General features: G+C 45.3%; 1 non-coding gene across 1 annotated transcript; it reads right to left on the bottom strand.

Annotated features, from left to right (window-relative positions):
* Positions 1-301: 301 nt before the first annotated feature.
* Trnat-ugu (transfer RNA threonine (anticodon UGU)) lies at positions 302-376 on the bottom strand. Its single transcript has one exon. It is a non-coding gene; the product is annotated as a tRNA-Thr (tRNA).
* Positions 377-22,508: the final 22,132 nt, after the last annotated feature.

Below are 22,508 nucleotides of genomic sequence, written 5' to 3'. Positions count from 1 at the left end.
AGTGAAATCAGCACAAACACGTCCAAGCCCTCCCTGGTCGGTGATCTCTGCTCTGGCAACCGGCCCCTCGTTCCTGGCTCCAGTCCCTGTGGGCAACACATGTGCCCACTCATCTCTAACTGGGGCTTGGTCCCCTGGCTCCAGAGTCCTGCTCCTGCTTCTCAGAGTCACAGGGTCTTGGTGGTTCTTTTTTTTTTTTTTCTTTTTTTTTGCGGTGCCGGGGATTGAACCCAGGGCCTTGTGCTTGTGAGGCGAGCACTCTACCAACTGAGCTATCTCCCCAGCCCAAGTTAATTTTTTTTGGGGGGGTGCTGGGGATTGAACCCAGGGCCTTGTGCTTACAAGGCAAGCACTCTACCAACTGAGCTATCCCCCCACCCCTCTTGGTGGTTCTTGATGCAGAATTTCAGATGGCAATGTACCTTATTTACTTCTTGAGTCTTCCTATCCCTTCAGATGTCATAAAACGTGCTGAATGTCCCGAGCGGTCTCAGACTCTTACTGTGGAAGTCACCCTCCTGAGAAGCTCATCCTATCCTGCACCCTGCGTATTAAAGTGTTGTTGTCTCCTTGTGCTCAGGATAAAGCATGGGTTTGTCAGAGCCTAGTGCAAAGAATTTGGAACTTCCCCAGGTCTCCAAGTCCTGCCCCGTCAGCCCCAGCAAGCAGCACTCTGCCTGACCCATCTTCCCTGCCTGGTCCCCGGGATGCCGCAGGTCTTCCCATGGCACCACACACTCCAACATACCCCAAATGCCATCATCCCTCCCTTTCCCAGCTGCAAAACTCATCCATCTTCCAAAACCGCCGGATGCCCGTGTGAGGACCTTCACCACTCTCCACAGGCAGGAATCCCTCCCTCTCGCCCAGATGGCGGCTTGGGGACGCCCGGGTTAAAGCGCTTGGCACCTGACGGTGCTGACAGTTGATTCTATGTGCTTACGCCCTACATGAGTGAGTGCTGCAGAGCAGAGCTGACTCACTTCCGTGTCTAGGCAGCTAAGTGCCGAGACAGGCTCTGCTCATGGCGAATCTGTTGCGGTGTCAACATTTCGTCACAGCAAAATCCGCAGCTCACGGAAGAAGAAGAAAGGCTTCCTCCCACAAATTGCCCCTCCCTGAACTGCATTTCCTTGGGATTCCTGAGTGGCCCTGTGAGGAGCTGCCAGAGACTCCGGGTCCGTCAGGCCTGGGAGACCTGACCGGTGGCAGCTGAGGGGTGCTCTGCTCTCCCTTCAGCCCTCTCACGAGTGCTAAGTGGCGACAGGCGGCATTTCGCTGGTTTCCTTCGTGAAGCAGACCATGAGCCAAGAACTTACTCCAAACCAAAGCCGCTGGCTTTGTTCATGTGACATCTCGAGTCTGCTTTGCAAGTTAAACATTCCTCTCCTCAAGCCTCAGCTGGACTAGGGCCCTGGAACATACCTTACTCTTCCCACTGCCAGCCGAGCGCACATTTGTCAACGGGAACCTGAGTGTGATTGTGGAGCAGTGACCCTGAGTCAGCTGGGAGGTTCCCCGCTGAATTCCACACCTTGATCTGACTGTTCTCTAGAATAAGCACAGATGGACAAGCAAGTGGCGTTAGCATGCTCCACGTGCAGAGGCCCCTTTCTGTCTTCAAGAGCTTCGCACAGGAGACATGTCTCAGCAGCACAGATAACGTGCTCCTGCCGTGGGCCATGGATGCAGAGCTGGGAGCTCTGGGAGCATGAGCCGGGGAACAGGTCTGGAGATGCGAAGCCCAGAGGCACCTGCAGCCTGCAGGGCAATGGGCCCACCACTGGCCTGGAGAACTCGTGGGATCAGACATTTCCACAGGACAGTAGCAGCCTCCACTTTCAGGGACCAAGGCCTCACAGAGGTTGGTGAAGGCCCGGATCACTCGCTCGTTCCTGTTTTTGGGGTCCTTTTTCTGTGAGACAAGTGGTTCTCAGTCTTCGGTCCTCCCTCAAGCTCTTTCTCCTTCCAATGGCCCCAATGAAGTCGGACTCCGTGGAGGCTCAGAGCCGTATCCCAGGGCTGCATGAAGCCAGGGCTCCTTGGCTGCCAAGCACACACTCCAGGGACCATCGTGTCTTTATGGCAACGGTCCTGGCTGTGACCAGCTGGCAGTGACACAGGCTGGTGCAGCGTTAGTTCACATCTCCACACCAAGACCTCATTCCAGTTCTGAAAGTGGACTGGCCAGGTGCTTACTGCTCCTCTTCCCCATGACTGACTGACTGATGGATTGCAGGGCTGGGGATGGAGCCCAGGGCCTCCAGCAGGTTAGGCCAGCGCACTACCCCTGAGCTGAATCCGCAGCCCCTCTTGCCCATTCAAAATGAGGAGCCCGAGAGGTTGAGGAGCACAGCTTCCTGGGGTCGCTGCCGCTGCGTGGCTGGACCGACCTCGACTGGCTGTTCTGAAGGTCCACCTCAGTCCTTCGGCCGTCTGCAGGGCCGTGTGCACCATGACTGGTTGCTACAGAGCTGACGTCAGGTGCACCAACACGAATTCTTATCTTAAAGAAGAGAACTGAAGGCCCATCTCAAAAGGCTTCCAGCATGGTGCTGGACTTACGCAGGTCTGTACGTCTGTAGCTATGTGTCTAGACCCCACAACCGAGCCCTACCCCACGTTGCTGATGAAATGGCAATATTCACACTCCCAACAAGATGTGCAGGCCTGCTTGAATTTTGGAAAATATTTTACTTGTATTTCCCATTAATCTTCTACCCTCCTGTTGTTATTTGTAACTCCTGGATTTGTAGAGTTTTCTCCTATAAAAGTAGTGGTATGGTTCAGATGTGGTGCTCCCAACAGCTCACGTTTAAGACAATGCGAGGTTTGGAGTAGGAGGACTGGATGATAGCCTTGACTAATCAGTGGATCCTGTCTGATGGGATTAGCCCAGTGGTGTCTGAGGCAGGTGGGGTGTGGCTGGAGGAGGTGATTCACTGGGGCGTGGCTCTGGGGTGTATATCTGTGACTGGCAAGTGGAGACCTTTCTTTCTGCTTCCTGATCACATGTGAGCTGCTTCTCTCTGTCACACTTTCCTGCCATGATGTTCAGCCTCACCTCCAGCCCCAAGGAACAGACTAAGACCTCTGAAGCAATAAACCCTCAAATAAACCTTTCCTCCTCTACACACACACACACACACACACACACACACACACACGGGTGATATAGTAAGTATTGGAATTTAAGGGTGAAAATTGCTATCAATAAAGTCATCTGACAGCCACATCACAAGACACTTTCCTCAAATGTCACATTGCTCAGGGAGGAGGTGGTGGAGAAAGTGAATAAATTAATTGGCTTTGTCATAATTTATTGATTATATAATCCAGAGTCAAAATCCCAGACCCACAATTTGGTATTTGCAAGATCTTGGGCAATTTACCCGTGAGTTAGGCAAGGTCATAATTTCATCATCTGTAAAGCGGGAGCAACCCCACTCAAGGATCCCTCAGGAGCACGCGGGATGTACTGGACTGACGTGGGAAGGTCTTGCCTGCCACATCCTGATGGGACAATACACGTTTGATATGAGCTTTATTTTTACTAATATTAGATTGAGAAACACAGGTTTATCAGTGTCTATATCAATCCCATTTATTATTTAACACAGCAAAGTTGCAGATCTCTATTTTTATATGTGACACATAAAGGGCACTGCTGATAATTATCATAATATGAGCTCAATGTTTTACTGAACGTGAAATCAGGCAATGGTTTTATGATTAATTTTGTTGCTTGTTTTGCAAGTTTTTTCTATTATTTTGTAGTGTGTACTGTATGCTCTTTTACAAACATTGCAATTCAAGATTAAAAATAGATGTGAAAAGCATTTTGAAATGTTAAAATCTGCTTAACAGAGAGAGTCATTTGCCACTCAGTCAATTAACTGGAGATTTAGTGCCCTGTGTTCGTGTAGCATCTGCAGCGGCTGCTTCTGTGGTCTCTCCTCCAGGAGGAGAGATTTACAGTACACAGAAGGCTGGTAGCATCTCCTCCCAATACGGAGTTAGGGGGATAAAATATACCAGGATTCCAAACCAAGACGCTGCCTAATGATTTTCTGGGCAGAAATTGAGTGTCTGGGAACCACGGATGCCTGTGCAGCTGACTTCTTCAGGTGGCAATCAGAAGGTGTACACGTGGCTTTAAAATCCGACTTCACTATATAGCTCAGTTCCTACGTGAACAAGACAAATGCAGCTTGGCTTGCCTGCATCACACACGCAACAGCACCATAACGTCTCTCTGTGGCTTTCTGTGGCTTTCTGTGGCATGATGTGGGCTTTCCAGTGCCGTAGTCGGTCGGTCGTTCCTGGTGACAAGAACATCTGATTCCACTTTCACCCTCCACTGGAGTTCTAATGACTTGCTTTAATGATTGTGCGATTTTAATTTTACTCTTTGTATAGATTCTTCATTAATACTTAACAGACACAAAGCGTTACGATCCCGTAATCAGCATTAGTTAGTGTCTGCTTCTATTAGGATAAAGTTTATTTTCTCCCAATGCATTTCTTCCAGGATGCTTCTGATTTTTCTGGGGTTCCTGTCTGTGCTTTCTTAGCTTCCTGTACTTATGTCTCCAACACAAAATTTCCCTCAGTGAATTGGAATTATTTTGTGCAGCTTTTGGACTGAGAGCACTTGGGCTCCAGCGTGTTCAACACACAGCAAAGTATTCCATCATGGCAGTCAACTTCAACTAGTTCTTGGATAGAAAAGCATTTTATCTGCCTGAATACTTCTTATTCTCAAATATCAAGGTAAAAATCAACATTTGCATTATAAAATATTATAAAATATTTATAGTTTCATCATCTAAAAACACATAGCAATACACACATAGAAATGTTAACAATGAGGATTAGGGTTGTAGCTCAGTGGTAGAGCACTTGCCTAGCACGTGTGAGGCACTGGGTTCAAGTCTCACACCACATATAAATAAATAAAATAAAGGTCCATCAACAACTAAAAAAATATTTTAAAAACTGGGTCACTCATATGTTTTAAACAAGAAATTGTTAACTAACAATGGAAGTCTAAAGTTTTAATAACCATGAGTGATTTTGAGTCATTAATTTTGATTCCTAAGGATGGATATTAATGAATCAATAGGATCCAGTTTGCATCAGCCCACACCATTTCACTTGAAAATGACAACCAGCTGTAGCTTTTGCAACAAAAACGGAAGATGCTTCATCCTGTACTTCAGAAGAATGCGACCTACCCGATGTTTGCCTACCCAAAGCTATTTTTAATTCTGTGTTGATCAGTGAAAGTTCTCAAAGTAGAGATGAGGGACTTCCTGAGTCGCAGCACAGAGGCAGTCTGGTAGAGGAGGCTTGTAACCTCATTTTGGCTAGCCACGTGTGAAAGGCCTTCAACCTGCACAGCCCACGCGTGATCGTCCCTTCTTGTTGCTGCAGGGTATTCTGTAGTGAGGACACGCAAGACTGTGTGTGTTCATTCACCTATTACAGCATACCTTGGCTGCTTCTGGTTTGGGGTGGCTGCAGAGCCAAGGACACCCCTGTGCCTGCTGTTGTGTGGACATGGCCCAGGGTCAGCTGGGAAGTACTTGCAGAAGCCGTTGCTTGGGGGCTTGCAGGGCAGCATTGGGTTTAGTTTATAAAAGCTGCAAACTACCTTCCAGAATCAGTCTTCCCTTCAGTCCCAGCCACAGTGAAGGAGGATTCCCATCCTCTTCCTCTTTCTAACCGTGGCTCCGGTGGTGTCTTTTCCTTTCCTAATTAAAACAAAACCAAAAACAACAGCAGCAAAAACTCCCCATCTCAACAAGCTAATCCACCTGTCCTGCTGATATTATTGTTTCAATTTTCACTGCCCTAATGAAACACAGACTTAAACATGGTTTCTTATGTTTATTTGAAATCTGCATACCTTTTTGGTGAAGTTTCAATTCAGATCTTTGGCCATTTTTTAAATTGGGTTTTTGTTGTTTTGGAAATAACCTCTTTATCAAACATGTGTTTTAGAATATTTTCTGCAAGTTTATGCTTGTATTTCATTTTCTAAACAGCACTTTTTCTGAGTAGATTGGATTTTAATAAAACATAGTTCATCACCTTTTCTTTGGTGTTTTTCAGTTTGGGGTGTCGTGAGTTAAACTCCTGCTCAGACCCAGCCACACAGAACTCTCCCCTGTGTTTTCCAGCTTTACAGTCCAGTGCTTCACATTAGTCGTGGAATCCAGCTTTGAGTCAGCGTTGCAGGTGCACGGTCTGTGTCTCCACTTAGCTCCTCAGAAGCCTGCATCACCACGTTTGGGCAGATGCGTGTGGGCTTTGTCCCAAGCCTCTTCACTGTGACGTGAGCTCTCTCTGGCTCTCCTTCCCACCTGAAGGGTCTGCCTGTTCTTTTCTTCCAGAGCCCCCGTTCCTTCTTGCTGTGGCAGGCGATGTCCTGAGTCGGGCCTGTTCATCCACGTTGCTCTCCCTCTCAGCACTGCTGGACAAACAGCTGTGCTGCGTGTACAAACAACTTGACAGCATTTTGATTGTGACTTCACAGACTCTAAAGTTCCATGTGGGAAAACAGATACCTTCACAGTGTTGACTCTTCCCATCCATGAACATAGAATATCTCTCCATTCAGACCTTCTTCGACTTCTTTTCATCAGTGATTTATAATTTATATATACTGATCCTGTATGCACCATGATAGATTTATATCCAAGTCTTTTTTTGTGTGATGTTATTGCAAATGATAATGATTTTTAAATTTCAAATTCAAGTTTTTCATTCCTAATATAGGGGGAAAAAATCGGCTCTTGTCCATTGACAAGTACAGGTGCTGGGGCACAATGCCTTCATCTTATTCCCGACCCTGAGAGGATCAAATCCATCTAAGATCAACAAAGTATTCATTAAGAATGATGTTAACTATAGGTTTTTATAAATGTTACTTATTACTTTCTCTTTTATTCTTAATTTGCTAAGATTTTTTGTAATAAATTTGTCATGGGTTTTCTCAAGTATTTTTTTCTCCATCAATAAAATGATTACATGATTTTTCTTCATTAGCCTATGGCTATTATGGATTACATTGATTGCTTTTTTTCTTAATGTTGAACCAACCTTGCATACCAAAAATAAATTGTACTTGATAATGATGAGTTACAATCATTTTTATACATTATTAAATTTGATTCGATGATATTTTATTGAGGGTTATTGCAATAATATTCATTAATGTTATTATTCTGCAATTTTCTTTTCTTTTATGTCTTTTTCTACTTTGGGTATTAGCATAAGCCTCACGGAATGTTAATGTGTGTTTTTTCTACTCTTTTCTGAAAGAGGTTGTTGAGTACTCACTAATAATTAATGAGGATTTTTTTTCATGATTAGAAAAGTAGTATTTTGACAGGATAGACCAGCATTTCTCAATACCAGCCCTACACTGAATTACTTTGGGAGCTTAAAGCAATGATGTCCATTATATCTCCAACAGAATAAATCTCAAATTTTGAAGTGGATGCTGGAAATTAATGTATTTTTAAATGGTGTCTTAGGTGATCTAGTATGAAGATAGACTTGGTTATTCATTTTTAAATGTTGAATTTATTGGTATTTAAATCTTATTCACAATCACAACCCATTCTGTGATTTAAAAAATTCCCAGTGAGATATGGAGTGAGTCAGTTTTTCACTGCTGTGACCAAAACACCTATAAGAACAACTTAGAGGAGGAAGAGTTTTTGGGGCTCATGATTTCAGAGGTTCATCACGTGGCTGATTGACTGTAGCTCTGGGTCTAAGGTGAGGCAGAACACTATGGTAGAAGGGTGTGGTAGAGGAAAATCCCCCTGCTCCTGGAAGCTGGAAGCAGAAGGAGGTGGAGAAGGGGAGAGAGAGAGAGAGAGAGGGAATAGGAGTGAGTGCAGAACCAAGGACAAGATGTAGTCCAAGGTCCAATGATCGACCTAGTTCAACGCATCCTTCATCAGTGCTGAATATTCATTTTTAAATGTTGAAAATAATTGTTGTTCTTTAATTTTGTCCACAAGAGCTTGAGTTCTATGATCTAAAAGAAAAAAATTCCAGTGAGCAATGATATTGTTTCCTAAAAACCCCACCTCTGAGCATTGCTGTACTGGGGACAATGCTTTGGAAACACAAGCATCGTGGACAGTAAAGAACCAAACGGGTCCAGCAATTAAGGAGAAAACAGGAGGGAGTAGAGGGCTACAGATGTCGCCTGCGTCCAGGGAACCGTCATTGCTATTTTCTGTCTATTTCTCTGACCTGAACATTCATCTGGTCTAAGCACTCAGCTCTGTTCTCTAGAAGGGAACTTCATCTTGGAACAGAGATTTCCTTGTAGATGGTGTTCTCGTGTGCTTTCATCTCACAGTCAGAGGGAGGGGAGAGTGAGGGAGTAGGAAGGAAGGAAGTGCTTTCTTAGAGACCCTGCTTAGCACGGGTTCACATTTGTTCCACGCAGGTAAGACCTCAGGGCAGCCCTAGAGCCAGCTCCATGGGGTTATGGAGAGGGTGGCCTGCTTCCCACCATGAGCACCCCCTGCGGTGATCATAGCTGGAGGGAGACACTTGGCTGTCTGTCAGCCCAGGATCCTGGGAGAGTCATGGAGGCTGTTGACCCTGCAGAGTGGCCTGGGCCCTCCATTTCTATCTGTGCCTTCTCCCGACACACCGTGTATTCCTAGGACAATCTGCAGTGACAGGTGTCTGCAGCCAGAGAGGCCCGAAGCACCAGGAGGGAAGGCCTTTTCCAGCCTTGGAGTGCTCTCCAGCAGGACTTGCCAACCAGATGATTGAGCAAATGTCGGCACTGTCGTGGTTGATTTTAAATTGTATTTAGAAAAATTAATTATAGACCAAAATATTTTAAAGGATGAACATATTTGCCTTTTATTTTTTCATAAGATATAGAAGCTTTTAACAAACCACAGGATGAGAACAACTGCCTTCCCCGAATACCCCACCTCTTTATCTTTCCTGTTCTGCCAACCCCCTTTCTTCTCGTTGCTTTACTAAAGTGTGGACTAGGCTGTAGGCTTGTACCTGCTTCTGCTCAGCCCTGTGCAAGCACTCCGTCTAGTGCAACGTCATCGCTCTTGTTTTGTTTAGGGTAATGACCCCATACTTCCAGGAGCGTCTCCACTGGTTATGTGGCAGGATCCAGTCATGTGGAGGGGCCACATGTCCTGAGCACTGGATCCTGATCATTTGCCAAATTACTTAGACATTGAGGAAACAATGACTCAAATCGTTCAGTATCAAAACCAAGTCTGTCTTTTCCTAGGATTTTCTTGAACATTTGTTCAAAAAAGAGAAAAAGGAAACCACAATTGTCCATGCCAACAAATAAGAGTCGTTGGTGACAAGAAAGTAGTGAAAGCAATTCATCGAAGCCCATGCCAGGAAAACCCCGTACCTACGAGCAAACAGACCCCGAGCAGGTTATCGGATCCAGCCCACCCGCCAGAGATACTGTGTTTGCCGTGCTCACCTGAAGTGGAAGCCTTACTGATTTTGAGAGAGCTTCCATCCTGCGGGGGTCCCCAGAGGCCCCAGCCTTCTGCCCCTGGTTGGGGAGCGTGGAGCACAGTAGAGTGACAGACAGCTGATTCAGTGGGACAGAGTCCCGTTGCTATGAGCGCCGGGCTTCAGGCAGCCGCGACTTCACCATTGGAAGGTCACGGAGCACGTGTGTGGCAGGTGTCAGACATGAGCAGGACGTCTTCGTCATGAGCTTGCAGATGCCAGCTGAATTGCGTCCCGCAAATGGCACAGATCCTAAGACCCAGGACGTGTACCTGGAGCATTTTTGGAGAAAGGGTCTGTACAGAGATGACCGGTTAACGTGAGAGCACGGGGGCGAGCCCTGGTCCAATCCAACGAGGTCCCTATGAGCCAGGGAGGTTTGAACCCAGCACACACCCAGGGAGGGGACAAGACGGGCTGCCTGTCTGCTGTCGACCAAGCCCCGGCGTCCTCTCCTGGCCCCTTCGGAGCAGGCTGAGGGCTGATGCTCCCATCGCTGTGGTCAGCCTCCAGCTGTGACCCAGGCCCTCCTGCTGGCCGAGCCACCCCGCCTGAGAGCCAGGACTCCGGCTGAGGCTGCCCAGTCAGGGAAGACACGCCTCCAACACGCCCCAGAGGACGAGCACTGTGAACACGCAACACGCTCGGAGGGAAGGTTGGGCCGCTTTAGGCAGCCACTCGACCCTTGTCGAGCACCAAGTGACACATACGAGTGAGAAGGTTCACACCCCAGGTGCGAGACGGCTCCTGCAAGTAGATCACAAAAGGCAGCACTGCCTTGGCTTCGTCTAACAACTGCAGCATGTGTCCCGCGTGCCATCGAGGACACATGTGGATGGCCAGCAAGCTTGTGAAAAGACGTGCGGCACCAATCCTGTGCAGCGGCTGCACTGAAGACACCAAGCGATGGCACCGTGAGGCCACCAGAGTCGCTCGCATTACAGACACTCAAATACGGAATGGTCCCAAGGTCATGGAGCCACTTGAGCGTCCATAGGTTGTGGGTGAGAGTATGATTTGCACGATTGTATTGAGAAATGTCTAGCAATTTCTTAGCACACTGCATATGGCCCAGCAATGCCACACCCACGCCTCTGCTCAGAGGAAGTGAAGCGTGTGCTCACAAGCTGACTTGGAGGCGAGGTTCAAACAGCTCCATTCACGATGGGGGAACCTGGAGACAGCCCCCGTGCTGATCCCCAGAGCAGGCGGCTAACACGGGTGACGTTTTCTTATGGTGACTACTACTCAGAAACCCATGGGTTCTTTTACCCAAAACAACACTGCTACTTCTCAGAATCCAAGTGCCCAGCCAAGAAACCAGACACGGCGTTCCCTGCTGTGCCACCTGATTCCATCGGAGGAAGCCCTGAACCAGAAAACGGGTTTGTGGAAAACTCAGGAGGGTGGGGATGGTGTGGACTGACTTGGGGCACATGGACTGTCACGGAGGTGACAGCTGAGCCGCACATCCTCACCTCTCGAGGTCTGAGTTGCACAAGTGTGCAGATTCGCCAACACTTACTGAGGGCACACGGGAAGTTTGTTCCTTTCCCTTAGTGTGAATTTACCTAAAACAAGTAGGCAGGAATATTTAGCCATGGTTAGTGTCCCAGGAGCTGGAGTGGCTGGTGACGTGTACACGTATGTCTAGCACACTTGCAAAGCATCAGGACCACGAGGATTAACGGCTTACCAACGACTGGATTGGGGTGGCAGGTGATCTCGCGCGGGCTGCCTGCGGAACTCGGGCATTTCCTATGTGGGTCTTCACAGCCATTCTTCCAATTTTTCTGCACGATGGAACAGTTTCACAATAAAATGCTAGAAAAAATCTGATTTTGAGATTTTTTTTTATTTTTATTGTAAACAAATGGGATACCTGTTGTTTCTGTTTGTACATGAAGTAGAGGCACACCATTTGTGTAATCATACATTCACATAGGGTAATGGTGTTTGATTCATTCTGTTATTTTTTTCCTCCCCCTGTCCCTCCCACCCCTCCCTCCCCTCTTAGTCTTCTATACAGTCCCTCCTTCCTCCATTCTTGCCCCCCTCCCACCTCCCATTATGTGTCATCATCCACTTATCAGTGACATCATTCGTCCTTTGGTTTTATGAGATTGGCTTATCTCACTTAGCATGATAATCTCCAATTTCATCCATTTGCCTGAAAATGCCATAATTTTATTATTCTTCATGGCGGAGTAATGTTCCATTGTGACATTATTCCATGTCATATATATATCACAGTTTCTTTATCCATTCATCAATTGAAGGACATCTAGGTTGGTTCCACAATCTGGCTATTGTGAATTGAATTGAGCAGCTATGAACATTGATGTGGCTGCATCACTGTAATATGCTGATTTTAAGTTCTTTGAGTATAGGCCAAGGAGTGGGATAGCTGGGTCAAATGGTGGTTCCATTCCAAGCTTTCTGAGGAATTTCCACACTGCTTTCCAGAGTGGCTGCACTAATTTACAACCCCACCAGCAATGTATGAGTGTTCCTTTTTCACCACATCCTCTCCAGCACCTATTGTTGCTTGTGTTCTTGATAATCGCCATTCTAATTGGGGTGAGATGGAATCTTATGGTAGTTTTGATTTGCATTTCCCTTATTACTAGGGATGTTGAACATTTTTTCATATATCTGTTGATTGCTTGTAGATCTTCTTCTGTGAAGTGTCTGTTCATTTCCTTAGCTCATTTGTTGATTGGATTATTTGTATTCTTGGTGTAGAATTTTTTGAGTTCTTTATATATTCTGGAAATTAGTGCTTTATCTGAAGTATGAGTGGCAAAGATTTTCTCCCACTCTGTAGGTTCTCTCTTCCCATTGCTGATAGATTCCTTTGCTGAGAGAAAGCTTTTTAGTTTGAATCTATCCCAGTTATTGATTCTTGCTTTTATTTCTTGTGCTATAGGGGTCCTGTTAAGGAAGTCTGATCCTAAGCTGACATGTTGAAGATTTGGACCTATATTTTCTTCCATAAGATGCAGGGTCTCTGGTCTGATTGCGAGGTCCTTGATCCATTTTGAGTTGAGTTTTGTGCAGGGTGAGAGATAGGGGTTTAGTTTCATTCTGTTGCATATGGATTTCCAGTTTTCCCAGCACCATCTGTTGAAGAGGCTATCTTTTCTCCATTGCATATTTTTGGCACCTTTGTCTAGTATGAGAAAATTGTATTTATTTGGGTTTGTGTCCCTGTCCTCTATTCTGTACCTTTGCTCTACCTGTCTATTTTGTTACCAATACCATGCTGTTTTTGTTACTATTGCTTTGTAGTAGAGTTGAAGTTCTGGTATTGCAATACCCCGTGTTTCATTCTTCCTGCTAAGGATTGCTTTAGCTATTCTGGGTTTCTTATTTCTCCAGATGAATTTCATGATTTTTTGCTCTATTTATGTAAGGTACATCATTGGTATTTTAATTGGAATTGCATTGAATCTGTATAGCACTTTTGGTAGTATGGCCATTTTGACAATATTAATTCTGCCTATCCAAGAACATGGGAGATCTTTCCATATTCTAAGGTCTTTCTCAATTTCTTTCTTCAATGTTTTGTAGTTTTCATTATAAAGATCTTTTACCTCTTTGCTTAGATTGATTTCCAAGTATTTTATCTTTTTTTGAGGCTATTGCAAATGGAGTTGTTTTCCTCATTTCTCTTTTAGATGTTTCATTGCTTGTGTATAAAAATGCTTTAGATTTATGCATGTTGACTTTATAACCTGCTATTTTGCTGAATTCATTGATGAAGTCTAGAAGTTTTCTGGAGGAGTTTTTTGTATCCTCTAGATATAGAATCATGTCATCAGCAAATAGTGACAGCTTAAGTTCCTCTTTTCCTAATCGTATCCCTTTAATTTCTTTAGTCTGCCTAATTGCTCTGGGTAGAGTTTCAAGGACGATGTTGAATAGAAGTGGTGAAAGAGGACATCCCTGTCTTGTTCCCGTTTTTAAAGGGAATGGTTTCAGTTTTTTCTCCATTAAGAATGATGTTGGCCATGGGCTTAGCATAAATAGCCTTTACAATGTTAAGGTATGTTCCTACTATCCCTATTTTTTCTAGTGTTTTGAGCATGAAGGGGTGTTGTATGTTGTTGAACACTTTTTCTGCGTCAATTGAAATAACCATATGATCCTTATCCTTAAGTATATTGACATGATGGGTTATGTTTATTGATTTATGGTTGTTAAACCATCCTTGCAATCCAGGGATGAACCCCACTTGATCATGGTGCACAATTTTCTTCATATGTTTTTGGATACGGTTTGCCAAAATTTTGTTAAGGATCTTTGCATCTATATTCATCAAGGATATTGGTCTAAAATTTTTTTTCCTTGATGTGTCTTTGTCTGGTTTGGGTATGAGGGTGATATTAGCTTCATAGAATGGGTTTGGTAGGGTACCCTCCTTTTCTATTTCCTGGAATACTTTGGGAAGTATTGGAATGAGATCTTCTTTGAAGTTCTTGTAGAACTTGGCTGAGAATACGTCTGGTCCTGAGCTTTTCCTGGATGGTAGGTTTTTAACAGCTTCTTCCATTTCATTGCTTGATATCGATCTGTTTAAATTGTGTATGTCCTCCTGGTTCAGCTTGGGAGGAGCATATGTCTAAAAATTTGTCAATGTCTTCGGTAGTTTCTATTTTGTTGGTATACAGATTTTCAAAGTAGCTTCTCATTATGTTCTGTATCTCAGTGGTGTCTGTCATGATATTTCCTTTTTCATCATGAATTTTAGTAATTTGAGTTTTCTCTCTCCTTCTCTTTGTTAGTGTGGCTAAGATTTTGTCTATTTTGTTTACTTTTTCAAAGAACCAACTTTTTGAATTGTTTCTTTTGTTTCAATTTCATTGATTTCAGCTCTGATTTTAATCTGAATTTCCTGTCTTCTACTACTTTTGCTGTTATTCTGTTCTTCTTTTTGTAGGGCTTTGAGCTGTAATGTTAGGTCATTTAGTTGTTGACTTTTCATTCTTTTCTTGAATGCACTCCATACAATGAATTATCCTCTTAGTACTGCTTTCATAGTGTCCCAGAGATTTTGATACGTTTTATCGTCATTCTCATTGACCTCTAAGAAACTTTTTATCTCCTCCCTGATGTTTTCTGTTATCCATGTTTCATTCAATAGCATATTATTTAGTCTCCAGGTGTTGGAGTACTTTCTGTTTTTTATTTTGTTGTTGATTTCTACTCTTAATCCATTATGATCTGATAGAACACAAGGCAGTATCTCTATTTTTTTGCATTTCCTAAGGGCTGCTAGGTGGCATAACATATGGTCTATTTTCGAAAGGTTCCATGTGCTGCTGATAAGAAAGTGGATTCACTCATTGATGGAACATATATTCTATATATGTCTATTAAGTCTAGCTTATTGATTGTGTTATTGAGTTCTATGATTTTTTTGTTTGGATTTTGTTTGGAAGATCTATCCAGTGGTGACAGCGGTGTGTTAAAGTCACCCAGAATTATTGTGTTGTGGTCTATTTGATTCCTGAAATTGAGAAGGATTTGTTTGATGTACAGGGATGCACCATTGTTTGGGGCATAAGTATTTACTATCGTTATGTCTTCCTGATTTATGGCTCCCTTAAGCAGTATGAAATGTCCTTCTTTATCCCTTCTGACTAACTTTGGCTTGAAGTCCACTTTATCTGATATAAGGATGGAAACCCCCGCTTTTTTACTGAGTCCATGTGGGTGGTAGGTTTTTTCCCCATGCTTTAGCCTTTAGTCTGTGGATGTCTTTTTCTATGAGATGAGTCTCTTGCAGGCAGCATATTGTTTGGTCTTTCTTTTTAATCCATTCTGCCAGTCTCTGTCTTTTGATTGACAAGTTTAGGCCATTAACGTTCAGGGTTAGTATTGAGATATGATTTGTATTCCCAGTCATTTGGCTTATTTTTGGTTTTTAAGTTGGCTTGGTTTCTCCTTTGAGTGGTTTTTCTCTAAGGTAGTTCCTCCCTTTGCTGACCTCCATTGTTGTTTTTCGTTTCCTCCTCATGGAATATTTTGTTGAGAACATTCTGTAGTGCAGGCTTTCTATTTGTAAATTCTTTTAACTTTTGTTTATCATGGAAGGATTTTATTTCATCTTCAATCTGAAGGTCAGTTTTGCTGGATATAGGATTGTTGGTTGGCAACCATGTTCTTTCAGAGCTTGAAACATGTTGGTACAGGCCCTTCTAGATTTTAGAGTCTGGGTTGAGAAGTCGGCTGCTATCCGTATTGGTCTCCCCCTATATGTAATCTGATGCTTTTTTCTTGCGGCCTTCAAAATCCTATCTTTATTTTGAATGTTAGGCATTTTCATTATAATGGGCCTTGGTGTGGATCTGTTGTGATTTTGTGCATTTGGTGTTCTGTAAGCCTCTTGTATTTGATTTTCCATTTCATTTTTCAGGTTTGGGAAATTTTCTCATATTATTTCATTGAATAGTTTGTTCATTCCTTTGGTTTATATCTCTGTGCCTTCCTCAATTCCAATAATTCTTAAATTTGGTCTTTTCATGATGTCCTGTAGTTCTTGGAGATTCTGTTCATAATTTCTTACCATCTTCTCTGTTTGGGCAACTTTATTTTCAAGATTAAATATTTTGTCTTCATTGTCTGAGGTTCTGTCTTCCAAGTGGTCTAGTCTTTTGGTGATGCTTTCCATTGAGTTTTTTATTTGGTTTATTGTTTCCTTCATTTCAAGGATTTCCATTTTTTTTTTTTTTTTGAGAATCTCTATCTCTTTGTTGAAATGATCTTTTTTCTTCCTGCAGTTGCTCTTTCAACTGCTTATTGGTATTATCATTCATTGCCTGTATTTGCTCTCTTATCTTATCCTTTGCTTCACGAATCATCTTAATCATTGTATAATCTGAAGTCCTTTTCTGACATTTCTTCTAACATACCGTCATTGGATTCTATTAATACAGAATCTAGATTCATTTGGATCATTTTCTTCCCTTGTTTTTTCATGTTATTCATGTATGTTCCCCTCTAGCAGTGCAGATATGGGGTATTGCAGATTCGCCCCTATAGGCTTATAGTGGCCCTATAGGTTTCCGAAACCTTTTCTTTAAGGGGAGATCAATATTAGTAGTGTCCACTTCAGACACTATGCAATCCTAGACCAAATATCCCCTATGAGGATGATAACAAAATTGTCATAATAAACAGAATGAGTTCAAATATTATCTTCAGTAAAACAAACAGATTTGCAATAAGGTCTGCAGTTTCTAATAGAGGACGAAGAGGAGGCAGAGGGATGTAGGATGTAGCTGTTAGTGGGATAAGAAAAGAATATACAGAAGTTCTAGATAATAGAAAGTGTGAGAGTGTAATCAAAAGAAATTGGATATTAGCATGCAAAAAGGGAAAAAGAGACTCTGAGGGAACAGGTAAACAAAAGGAAAAGAGAGCAAGAAAAGTAAAGAAATAAAAACTTAATATTGTTCAATAAGTAGAAAAAAGAAAATCTACATTATAAGAGTCATATAGTAATGAAACCTCCCAGTGTTCAGTAGCCTGATGCATGAGAGGTACCTGACAATGAGCTTCAAGCCTCCAGCAGGTGTCTCAGGATGGGATTTGCCCCACCTAAAGATCGCAGCTATGGCTTCCAGGGTTATCCAGGATGACTGCTCTGGCTTCAAAATGTGTTGGCAAATGGGGAGCTGCAGCTCGGGGTGTGGACGTGGTGACCTGGAGGTCCTGGAGGTGGGGTGGGGTTAGTCAGGCAGGGGTCCTGGAGATCGGGCGTGTTTGGTGTGATTGTGGGATTCTGGAGGAGGAGTGCAATCAATTGGTCTGGGGATCTTGGCGGCAGGGAGCAGTCAGTCCTTGTGAGGGCCCCAGAGGTAGGGAGTGATCGGTGGTGCTGAGGGATCCTGGAGATGGGCCAGGGGTCCTACAGGGCCTGGCTGTTGTCTCAAAATGGCGGCAGCCACGTGTAACCAAACCTTCAGGTACTGTCACAGTGAACTTCCAGGCAACTGCAGGTAGCTGGCGCTCCACTGGCAGCTGGCGATCAGTTTGATCTTGAGGTATTAATGTGCCTTCAAGATTGTCCCTAATGCTAACCCAGCAGGAACGGCTGCGCTTGGGCCAGAGAGAAAGAAGCAGAAGCCTCAGGGAGACTCCAGGGAGACTTCAGAGAGAGCCTCAGTCTTCCTGCTTCCTTTCCCTCCTCTTCCTTTCCTTCCTGCCTCCCTCCCTTCTCTCTTTCCTTTCCTGCTTTCTCCCTTTCTCTGTCTCTCTTTCTCTCCCCCTTCCTCCCTTCTTTCCTCCTTTCTTTTTCAATTAAAAAATTTGGTGGTACTGTGGATTAATCCTAGGACTCTGCTTGCTAAGTGTTCTACCACTGAGCTCCATCCACAGACCTTTCATTTTTTGAGACAGGGTCTCACTAAATTTCTGAAGCTGTCCTCAGATTTGTGATCCTCCTGCTTTAGCCTCCAGAGTAGCTGGGATTACCGGCTCCCTCTTGCCTCTTAGTGTTTCCCTTGTGGTCTTCATTGGTGTGAAGGCGCCATACCCTGAGATGCTACTGTAGCATCTTGCAGTCACATGCAGAGAATTCACACTGGAAGTGACGCAGAGTGGGAAGGTTGAAGGCATATGTTCTTGGACAGCCCTGCAGAGACACTTCTCTGTTCCTGGCCTGCTGATCTTCCTTCCTCTTGGGTAGACAAGTAAGGGTTCCACTGTTCTAAGGGGGTTTTTGTCGATCACAAAGTAGAGACAAACATGAAAGCAATGAGCTTAGATTTTGCAGTGGAAGAAGGGAGGGGACAGTTAGAGGGAACACCACCATTGCCACCTGGACACCTCAGCTCACTTTTGGTACCAGGAAACACTTTGGGAATCTGAGGTGCCAGCCAGGTGCCAACCAGGGCCAGAGTGAGGGCCAGTGGCAGGAAAACCAGAGTGCATGGCCCTGCCATGAGCGCAAGTCTCCTCAGTGAAGTCCTTCCAGCTGGATAGGCTGATCCTGCAGCATCTGTCTTTGGGGAGACAGGGGAAACCCATTTTCCAGGAGCTATCCCTCTTGTGGCCTGCAGTCTCAGCTGTCTGTGACAGATTCTCTGTGTGTTTTGTTTGTTTTAATTCAGTCACACAAAAGCATTGACTGAGACATGGAGAAAATAGAGACAGGTATGCATTCTGTGATGGCCGAGTAATCCAGTTATGGAAAAATAGACCTAACTCTGGCATGACCTTCTCCACTTACTTGCAAATAGGTACATACGTTCTTGTATTCTCATTTCCCAAACCCAAACCAGCTGTCAAATCTGGTTAAACTACTACCTAGCATGGACTGTGAAATCCAGATCTCACGATTTAGGAAATCAGTTTCTATATCCCACACTGAAACTGCATGTGCTGCAGCTGAAAAGCAGCAGGAACCAAGCTTGGGGGTCCGGCCCTGCCCTTTCTTGCCATTCCAGACCAAGAGAGCCTCCTTCCTCCTCATTGCTCTCTCCTGGAAGCTCAGGCGGTGGTGTGCCTGGCAGGGACCTGGGTGGGATGTGGTCAGCACCCACTGAGCGGCTCCAGAATGGTGACTCTCGTCCCACAATTTCGGTCGTCCTGTAAGAGTTGGAGAAACCGTGTTGACCTGGGAGGCATACAGACAGAGCCCTGGTTTCCTGCTCGTGGTCTGGTCCACCCGAGGACCTGTCAACGACTGGTCTGAAGACTTCCGACTTTTGTTCTGCTTAGCTTCCTCTTTTCCGTTTGCTCGTCCATCTACTTTTCTTCTGCTTAAAAGGTGGCCATAAGATGGGTGGGCACCGGAGCAGCTGTGCACAACACTGAGCACAACAGAAGCTCAGGAGAGCCATCTCTGGTGACCTTCAGAGCCACCGTGCAGGGCCCTGGCGCCTCTCAGCCACCTCCTGCTGCCTGGAACAGGAGCCCCTGGCTCACCAAAGTCCCTGCAAGGGTATTTTGTACTTTCAGTCCCAGGCAGTTCTAAAATAAGTGGTATCAGTCAGCTGCTTAATCTCAGCGAATCCCAGCGCTGGAGTGAGAGAAATGCAGGGAGGTTGGGGGCTGACCAGTGATGCTGAATATTTCTCTATTATCCTCCTAAAATAAGACATTTACTCTTATTTCTCTCCACTTCAAGAGTTTGGAGTTTCTTCCCTTTAAAAACTCAATCTGGAAATTAACGTTTCTGCCAAAATTTTTTATGGTTTAGGTAACATACACAAATATAAATAAACTAAGGTTCAAAGAGAGGACAAATAAAAATTGTGGACTTTTGGGAGTAGAAAGAAACATCAGGTAAGGTGAAACAGGCTGTGGACATCTCTCAGGACAGGGGCAGCCAACAGCCGTCTCAGCACCGCGGATGAGGGCGCTTGAACAGCTCAGCTTGCAGACTGATCTTCTCCTCGACAGGTTCACTCTCTTCTGAATCTCCAGGATGCTGCCACCCCGGCCCTCTGGGTGCTGGACCGCTCTGACCCTGGGGAGGAGTAGGCGTGGGGTTTCTTGCTCTCTGCCTTGGGGACATCTCTGTAAGCGTCTGTGTTTCCACTTGTACCAGTGACAACTGTCCCCAGGTGCCAGCCACCTCCTGTCCTTCCTGCCTGAGGACAGTAGATCCTCCTTGTCATGGTCTCCCTGTCAGGCTGGTGCCACTTCATCCTCTGACACTAGTGTGGCTTTCTTCACGTTCGGTTCTGTCTCTTAGAATCATGCCTCCTTTGCTTCCGGTGGACACATCCTGTCTGGGATCTCAGACCTCCTGCTCACAGGCTCTTTGGCTCCTGCAGCAACCCAGAGCTCCCTGGTTGGTGTGAAGAGTGGAGGCAGTGGAGGCAGAGATCAGGGGGTGGCAAATGGATCCAAAGAATGGTCACAACATGTCTCTGGTCTCCGTCACAAGACTCAGCATTTGGAAGTCACTTCTGTTCCCAGGAACAGGAGTTCGACTAGAGAGTGGCCAGTTCTCTTCCTCCACTTGAGGGAACAAGAGATTCCTTACCTTGTGCTGATAGGAGTATGAGTTTCTCCTGTGAGAACATAGGCAGAGTCTGAAAGTGCCCACAGTGATGGTTCCTTAGCAGGCATTATGGTCAGTGAACAAGAGGACTCCAGATTGGATTCTGAAGGATTAGGTCACCCTAGCCAAGTGCATTTAAAAATGAACTTCAGTAGAAATGTACTTCAATAAAGAGAATCAAAAGTTAGCATCTTTACTTATAAAAAAGAATCCAGAGGCTTTACTGATCTGTCAAATATTTTTCCAGTTAGAGACCATGGGATGGGCCTGTTTCAAGTAATTTTTTATTTCCTCCATACTATTAGAATAGTGGTCATACTGGGTGGACCCTAACTAAACATGGCAGCCACTAGCCCCATCTCCCAATGGACAAACCAGCAACAACAAGAGTAAACCCCAAATCTCCACATAATGGTATCTACTTTGCTATTTGTCTACCTAGTGCGTAGATCTGTCACTCATTCTCAGTTTTCTCTGGCAACAAGTATTATGCAAATATGAGCTTGTTTTGGTCTTATCACACTTAGTTTCGTTTTTTTGTCTTAAGTCTAACAGGTAGATCACAACCCCTTGGAAGGGTCGCTATTTTATTGCACTTAGTGTGGGAGTTGAGCTGGATACTTTTCAACCTACTTGTGTTACGTGGCTCCCAGTAACAAAGAGGGTCAATAAGGACGACACGCCACTTCTAGGAGAAGGCTTCTCTTAGGAAGAGGAAGTTCTAGCTCAGGAGGAGGCTGGAGGGTCCAGGATCCGCACGGCCGCCTTCTTCCTCAAGGTTCTCCCAGGCTGTGGAGGTGAAGGGGATCAGACTCCCCAGGACTCTCTTCCTGAAGAATGGGTATTTTGGAACCAGCCATACTGTTGTCTCTGGGACAGCCTTGGCTCTACTTCGGCCTCCTCTGTCACTCCCCAGATGCGTCCCAGAGGTAAAGCTATCCACCGGGTGTGTGTTCACCTAGAATGAAAGTCCGTATAAAATGAGCATTCTGGATTCTGTCCTAAACAGACAATGACAAGCGTTAAAACTCGCAGCTGCTGCTGCTGATGGCCATTATGAAAAAAACAAGATCACGCAGGGAGTTGAGAGGCAGGCAAGCTGGCAGTGCTGAGCCACGCTCGCGGTCTGTGCGCTGGGCGTGGTGGGGAAGGGAAGCTGGGCTGGAAGGATGGAGGCCCAGACCTGGTGGCATAAAACTCTGACGCTGCCTGAAATCAAGCAGCGAGCGCCATGGCCAGCGCTGCTGGAGGTCATCAGGTCTTGCCTTGTGTATCCGAGGCCACCTCTAGAACCCGAGGTCGGGTGTGGGGTAGGAGGAGCTGGGCCTCCTGCTTGCTGTCTGGAGGGCCCAGAGGCTCCAGTCCAATTGCATATGGAAGCTTCTGGGCCAGCCTGGCAGGAGACAGCAAGCAGCCTCAGAAGTGGACTCCTGAGTCAGCAAGACAGTAAGTTAGCCCTGGAGACACTATGGGACTTCCCCAATTTTCAGAGAAAGAACATCAGGAACTGCCAGCTTCTCCTCGGAAAGTGGCCATCCAAAGAAAGCTGTGGGTGCCTTGGCCTTCGGTCCAAAAGCGAGGTCCCAAGGGAGCAGCACAGACGCATCATCAGAAGACAGCACGGGTCAAGCTGGGGCTAGTTCCTGCAAGTGGCTGAAAGGACTCCTTGGGACAGTGCTGGCTGCCTGCCACTGAGGGAGGGAGCAGGCAGGTGGCTTCCCACAGTGTCACACGATTTTCCAACCGGAGGTCCGGGGGGACCACAGTGCAGCTTCCTTGTGAATGTAAGTATCAGCAGCAAGAAGGTTTCCTTAGTGACTGTCGCAGCTTCTCTTGGCCGAAAGAGCACACACTGTGAAGGCTGGACTGCAAAGCCTGCAGGTAAGAGGCGGTGACCTGGGAACCTGAACGGCCCTCACCTTCCTGCTCAGCTACAGTCGTTATTCCT

The sequence above is a fragment of the Sciurus carolinensis genome, chromosome 13 (genome assembly GCF_902686445.1).
Source record: "Sciurus carolinensis chromosome 13, mSciCar1.2, whole genome shotgun sequence".
Lineage (NCBI taxonomy): Eukaryota > Metazoa > Chordata > Mammalia > Rodentia > Sciuridae > Sciurus > Sciurus carolinensis.
The sequence above is the reverse complement of the archived record's forward strand: the minus strand, read 5'-3'. Positions and strand labels throughout refer to the sequence as shown.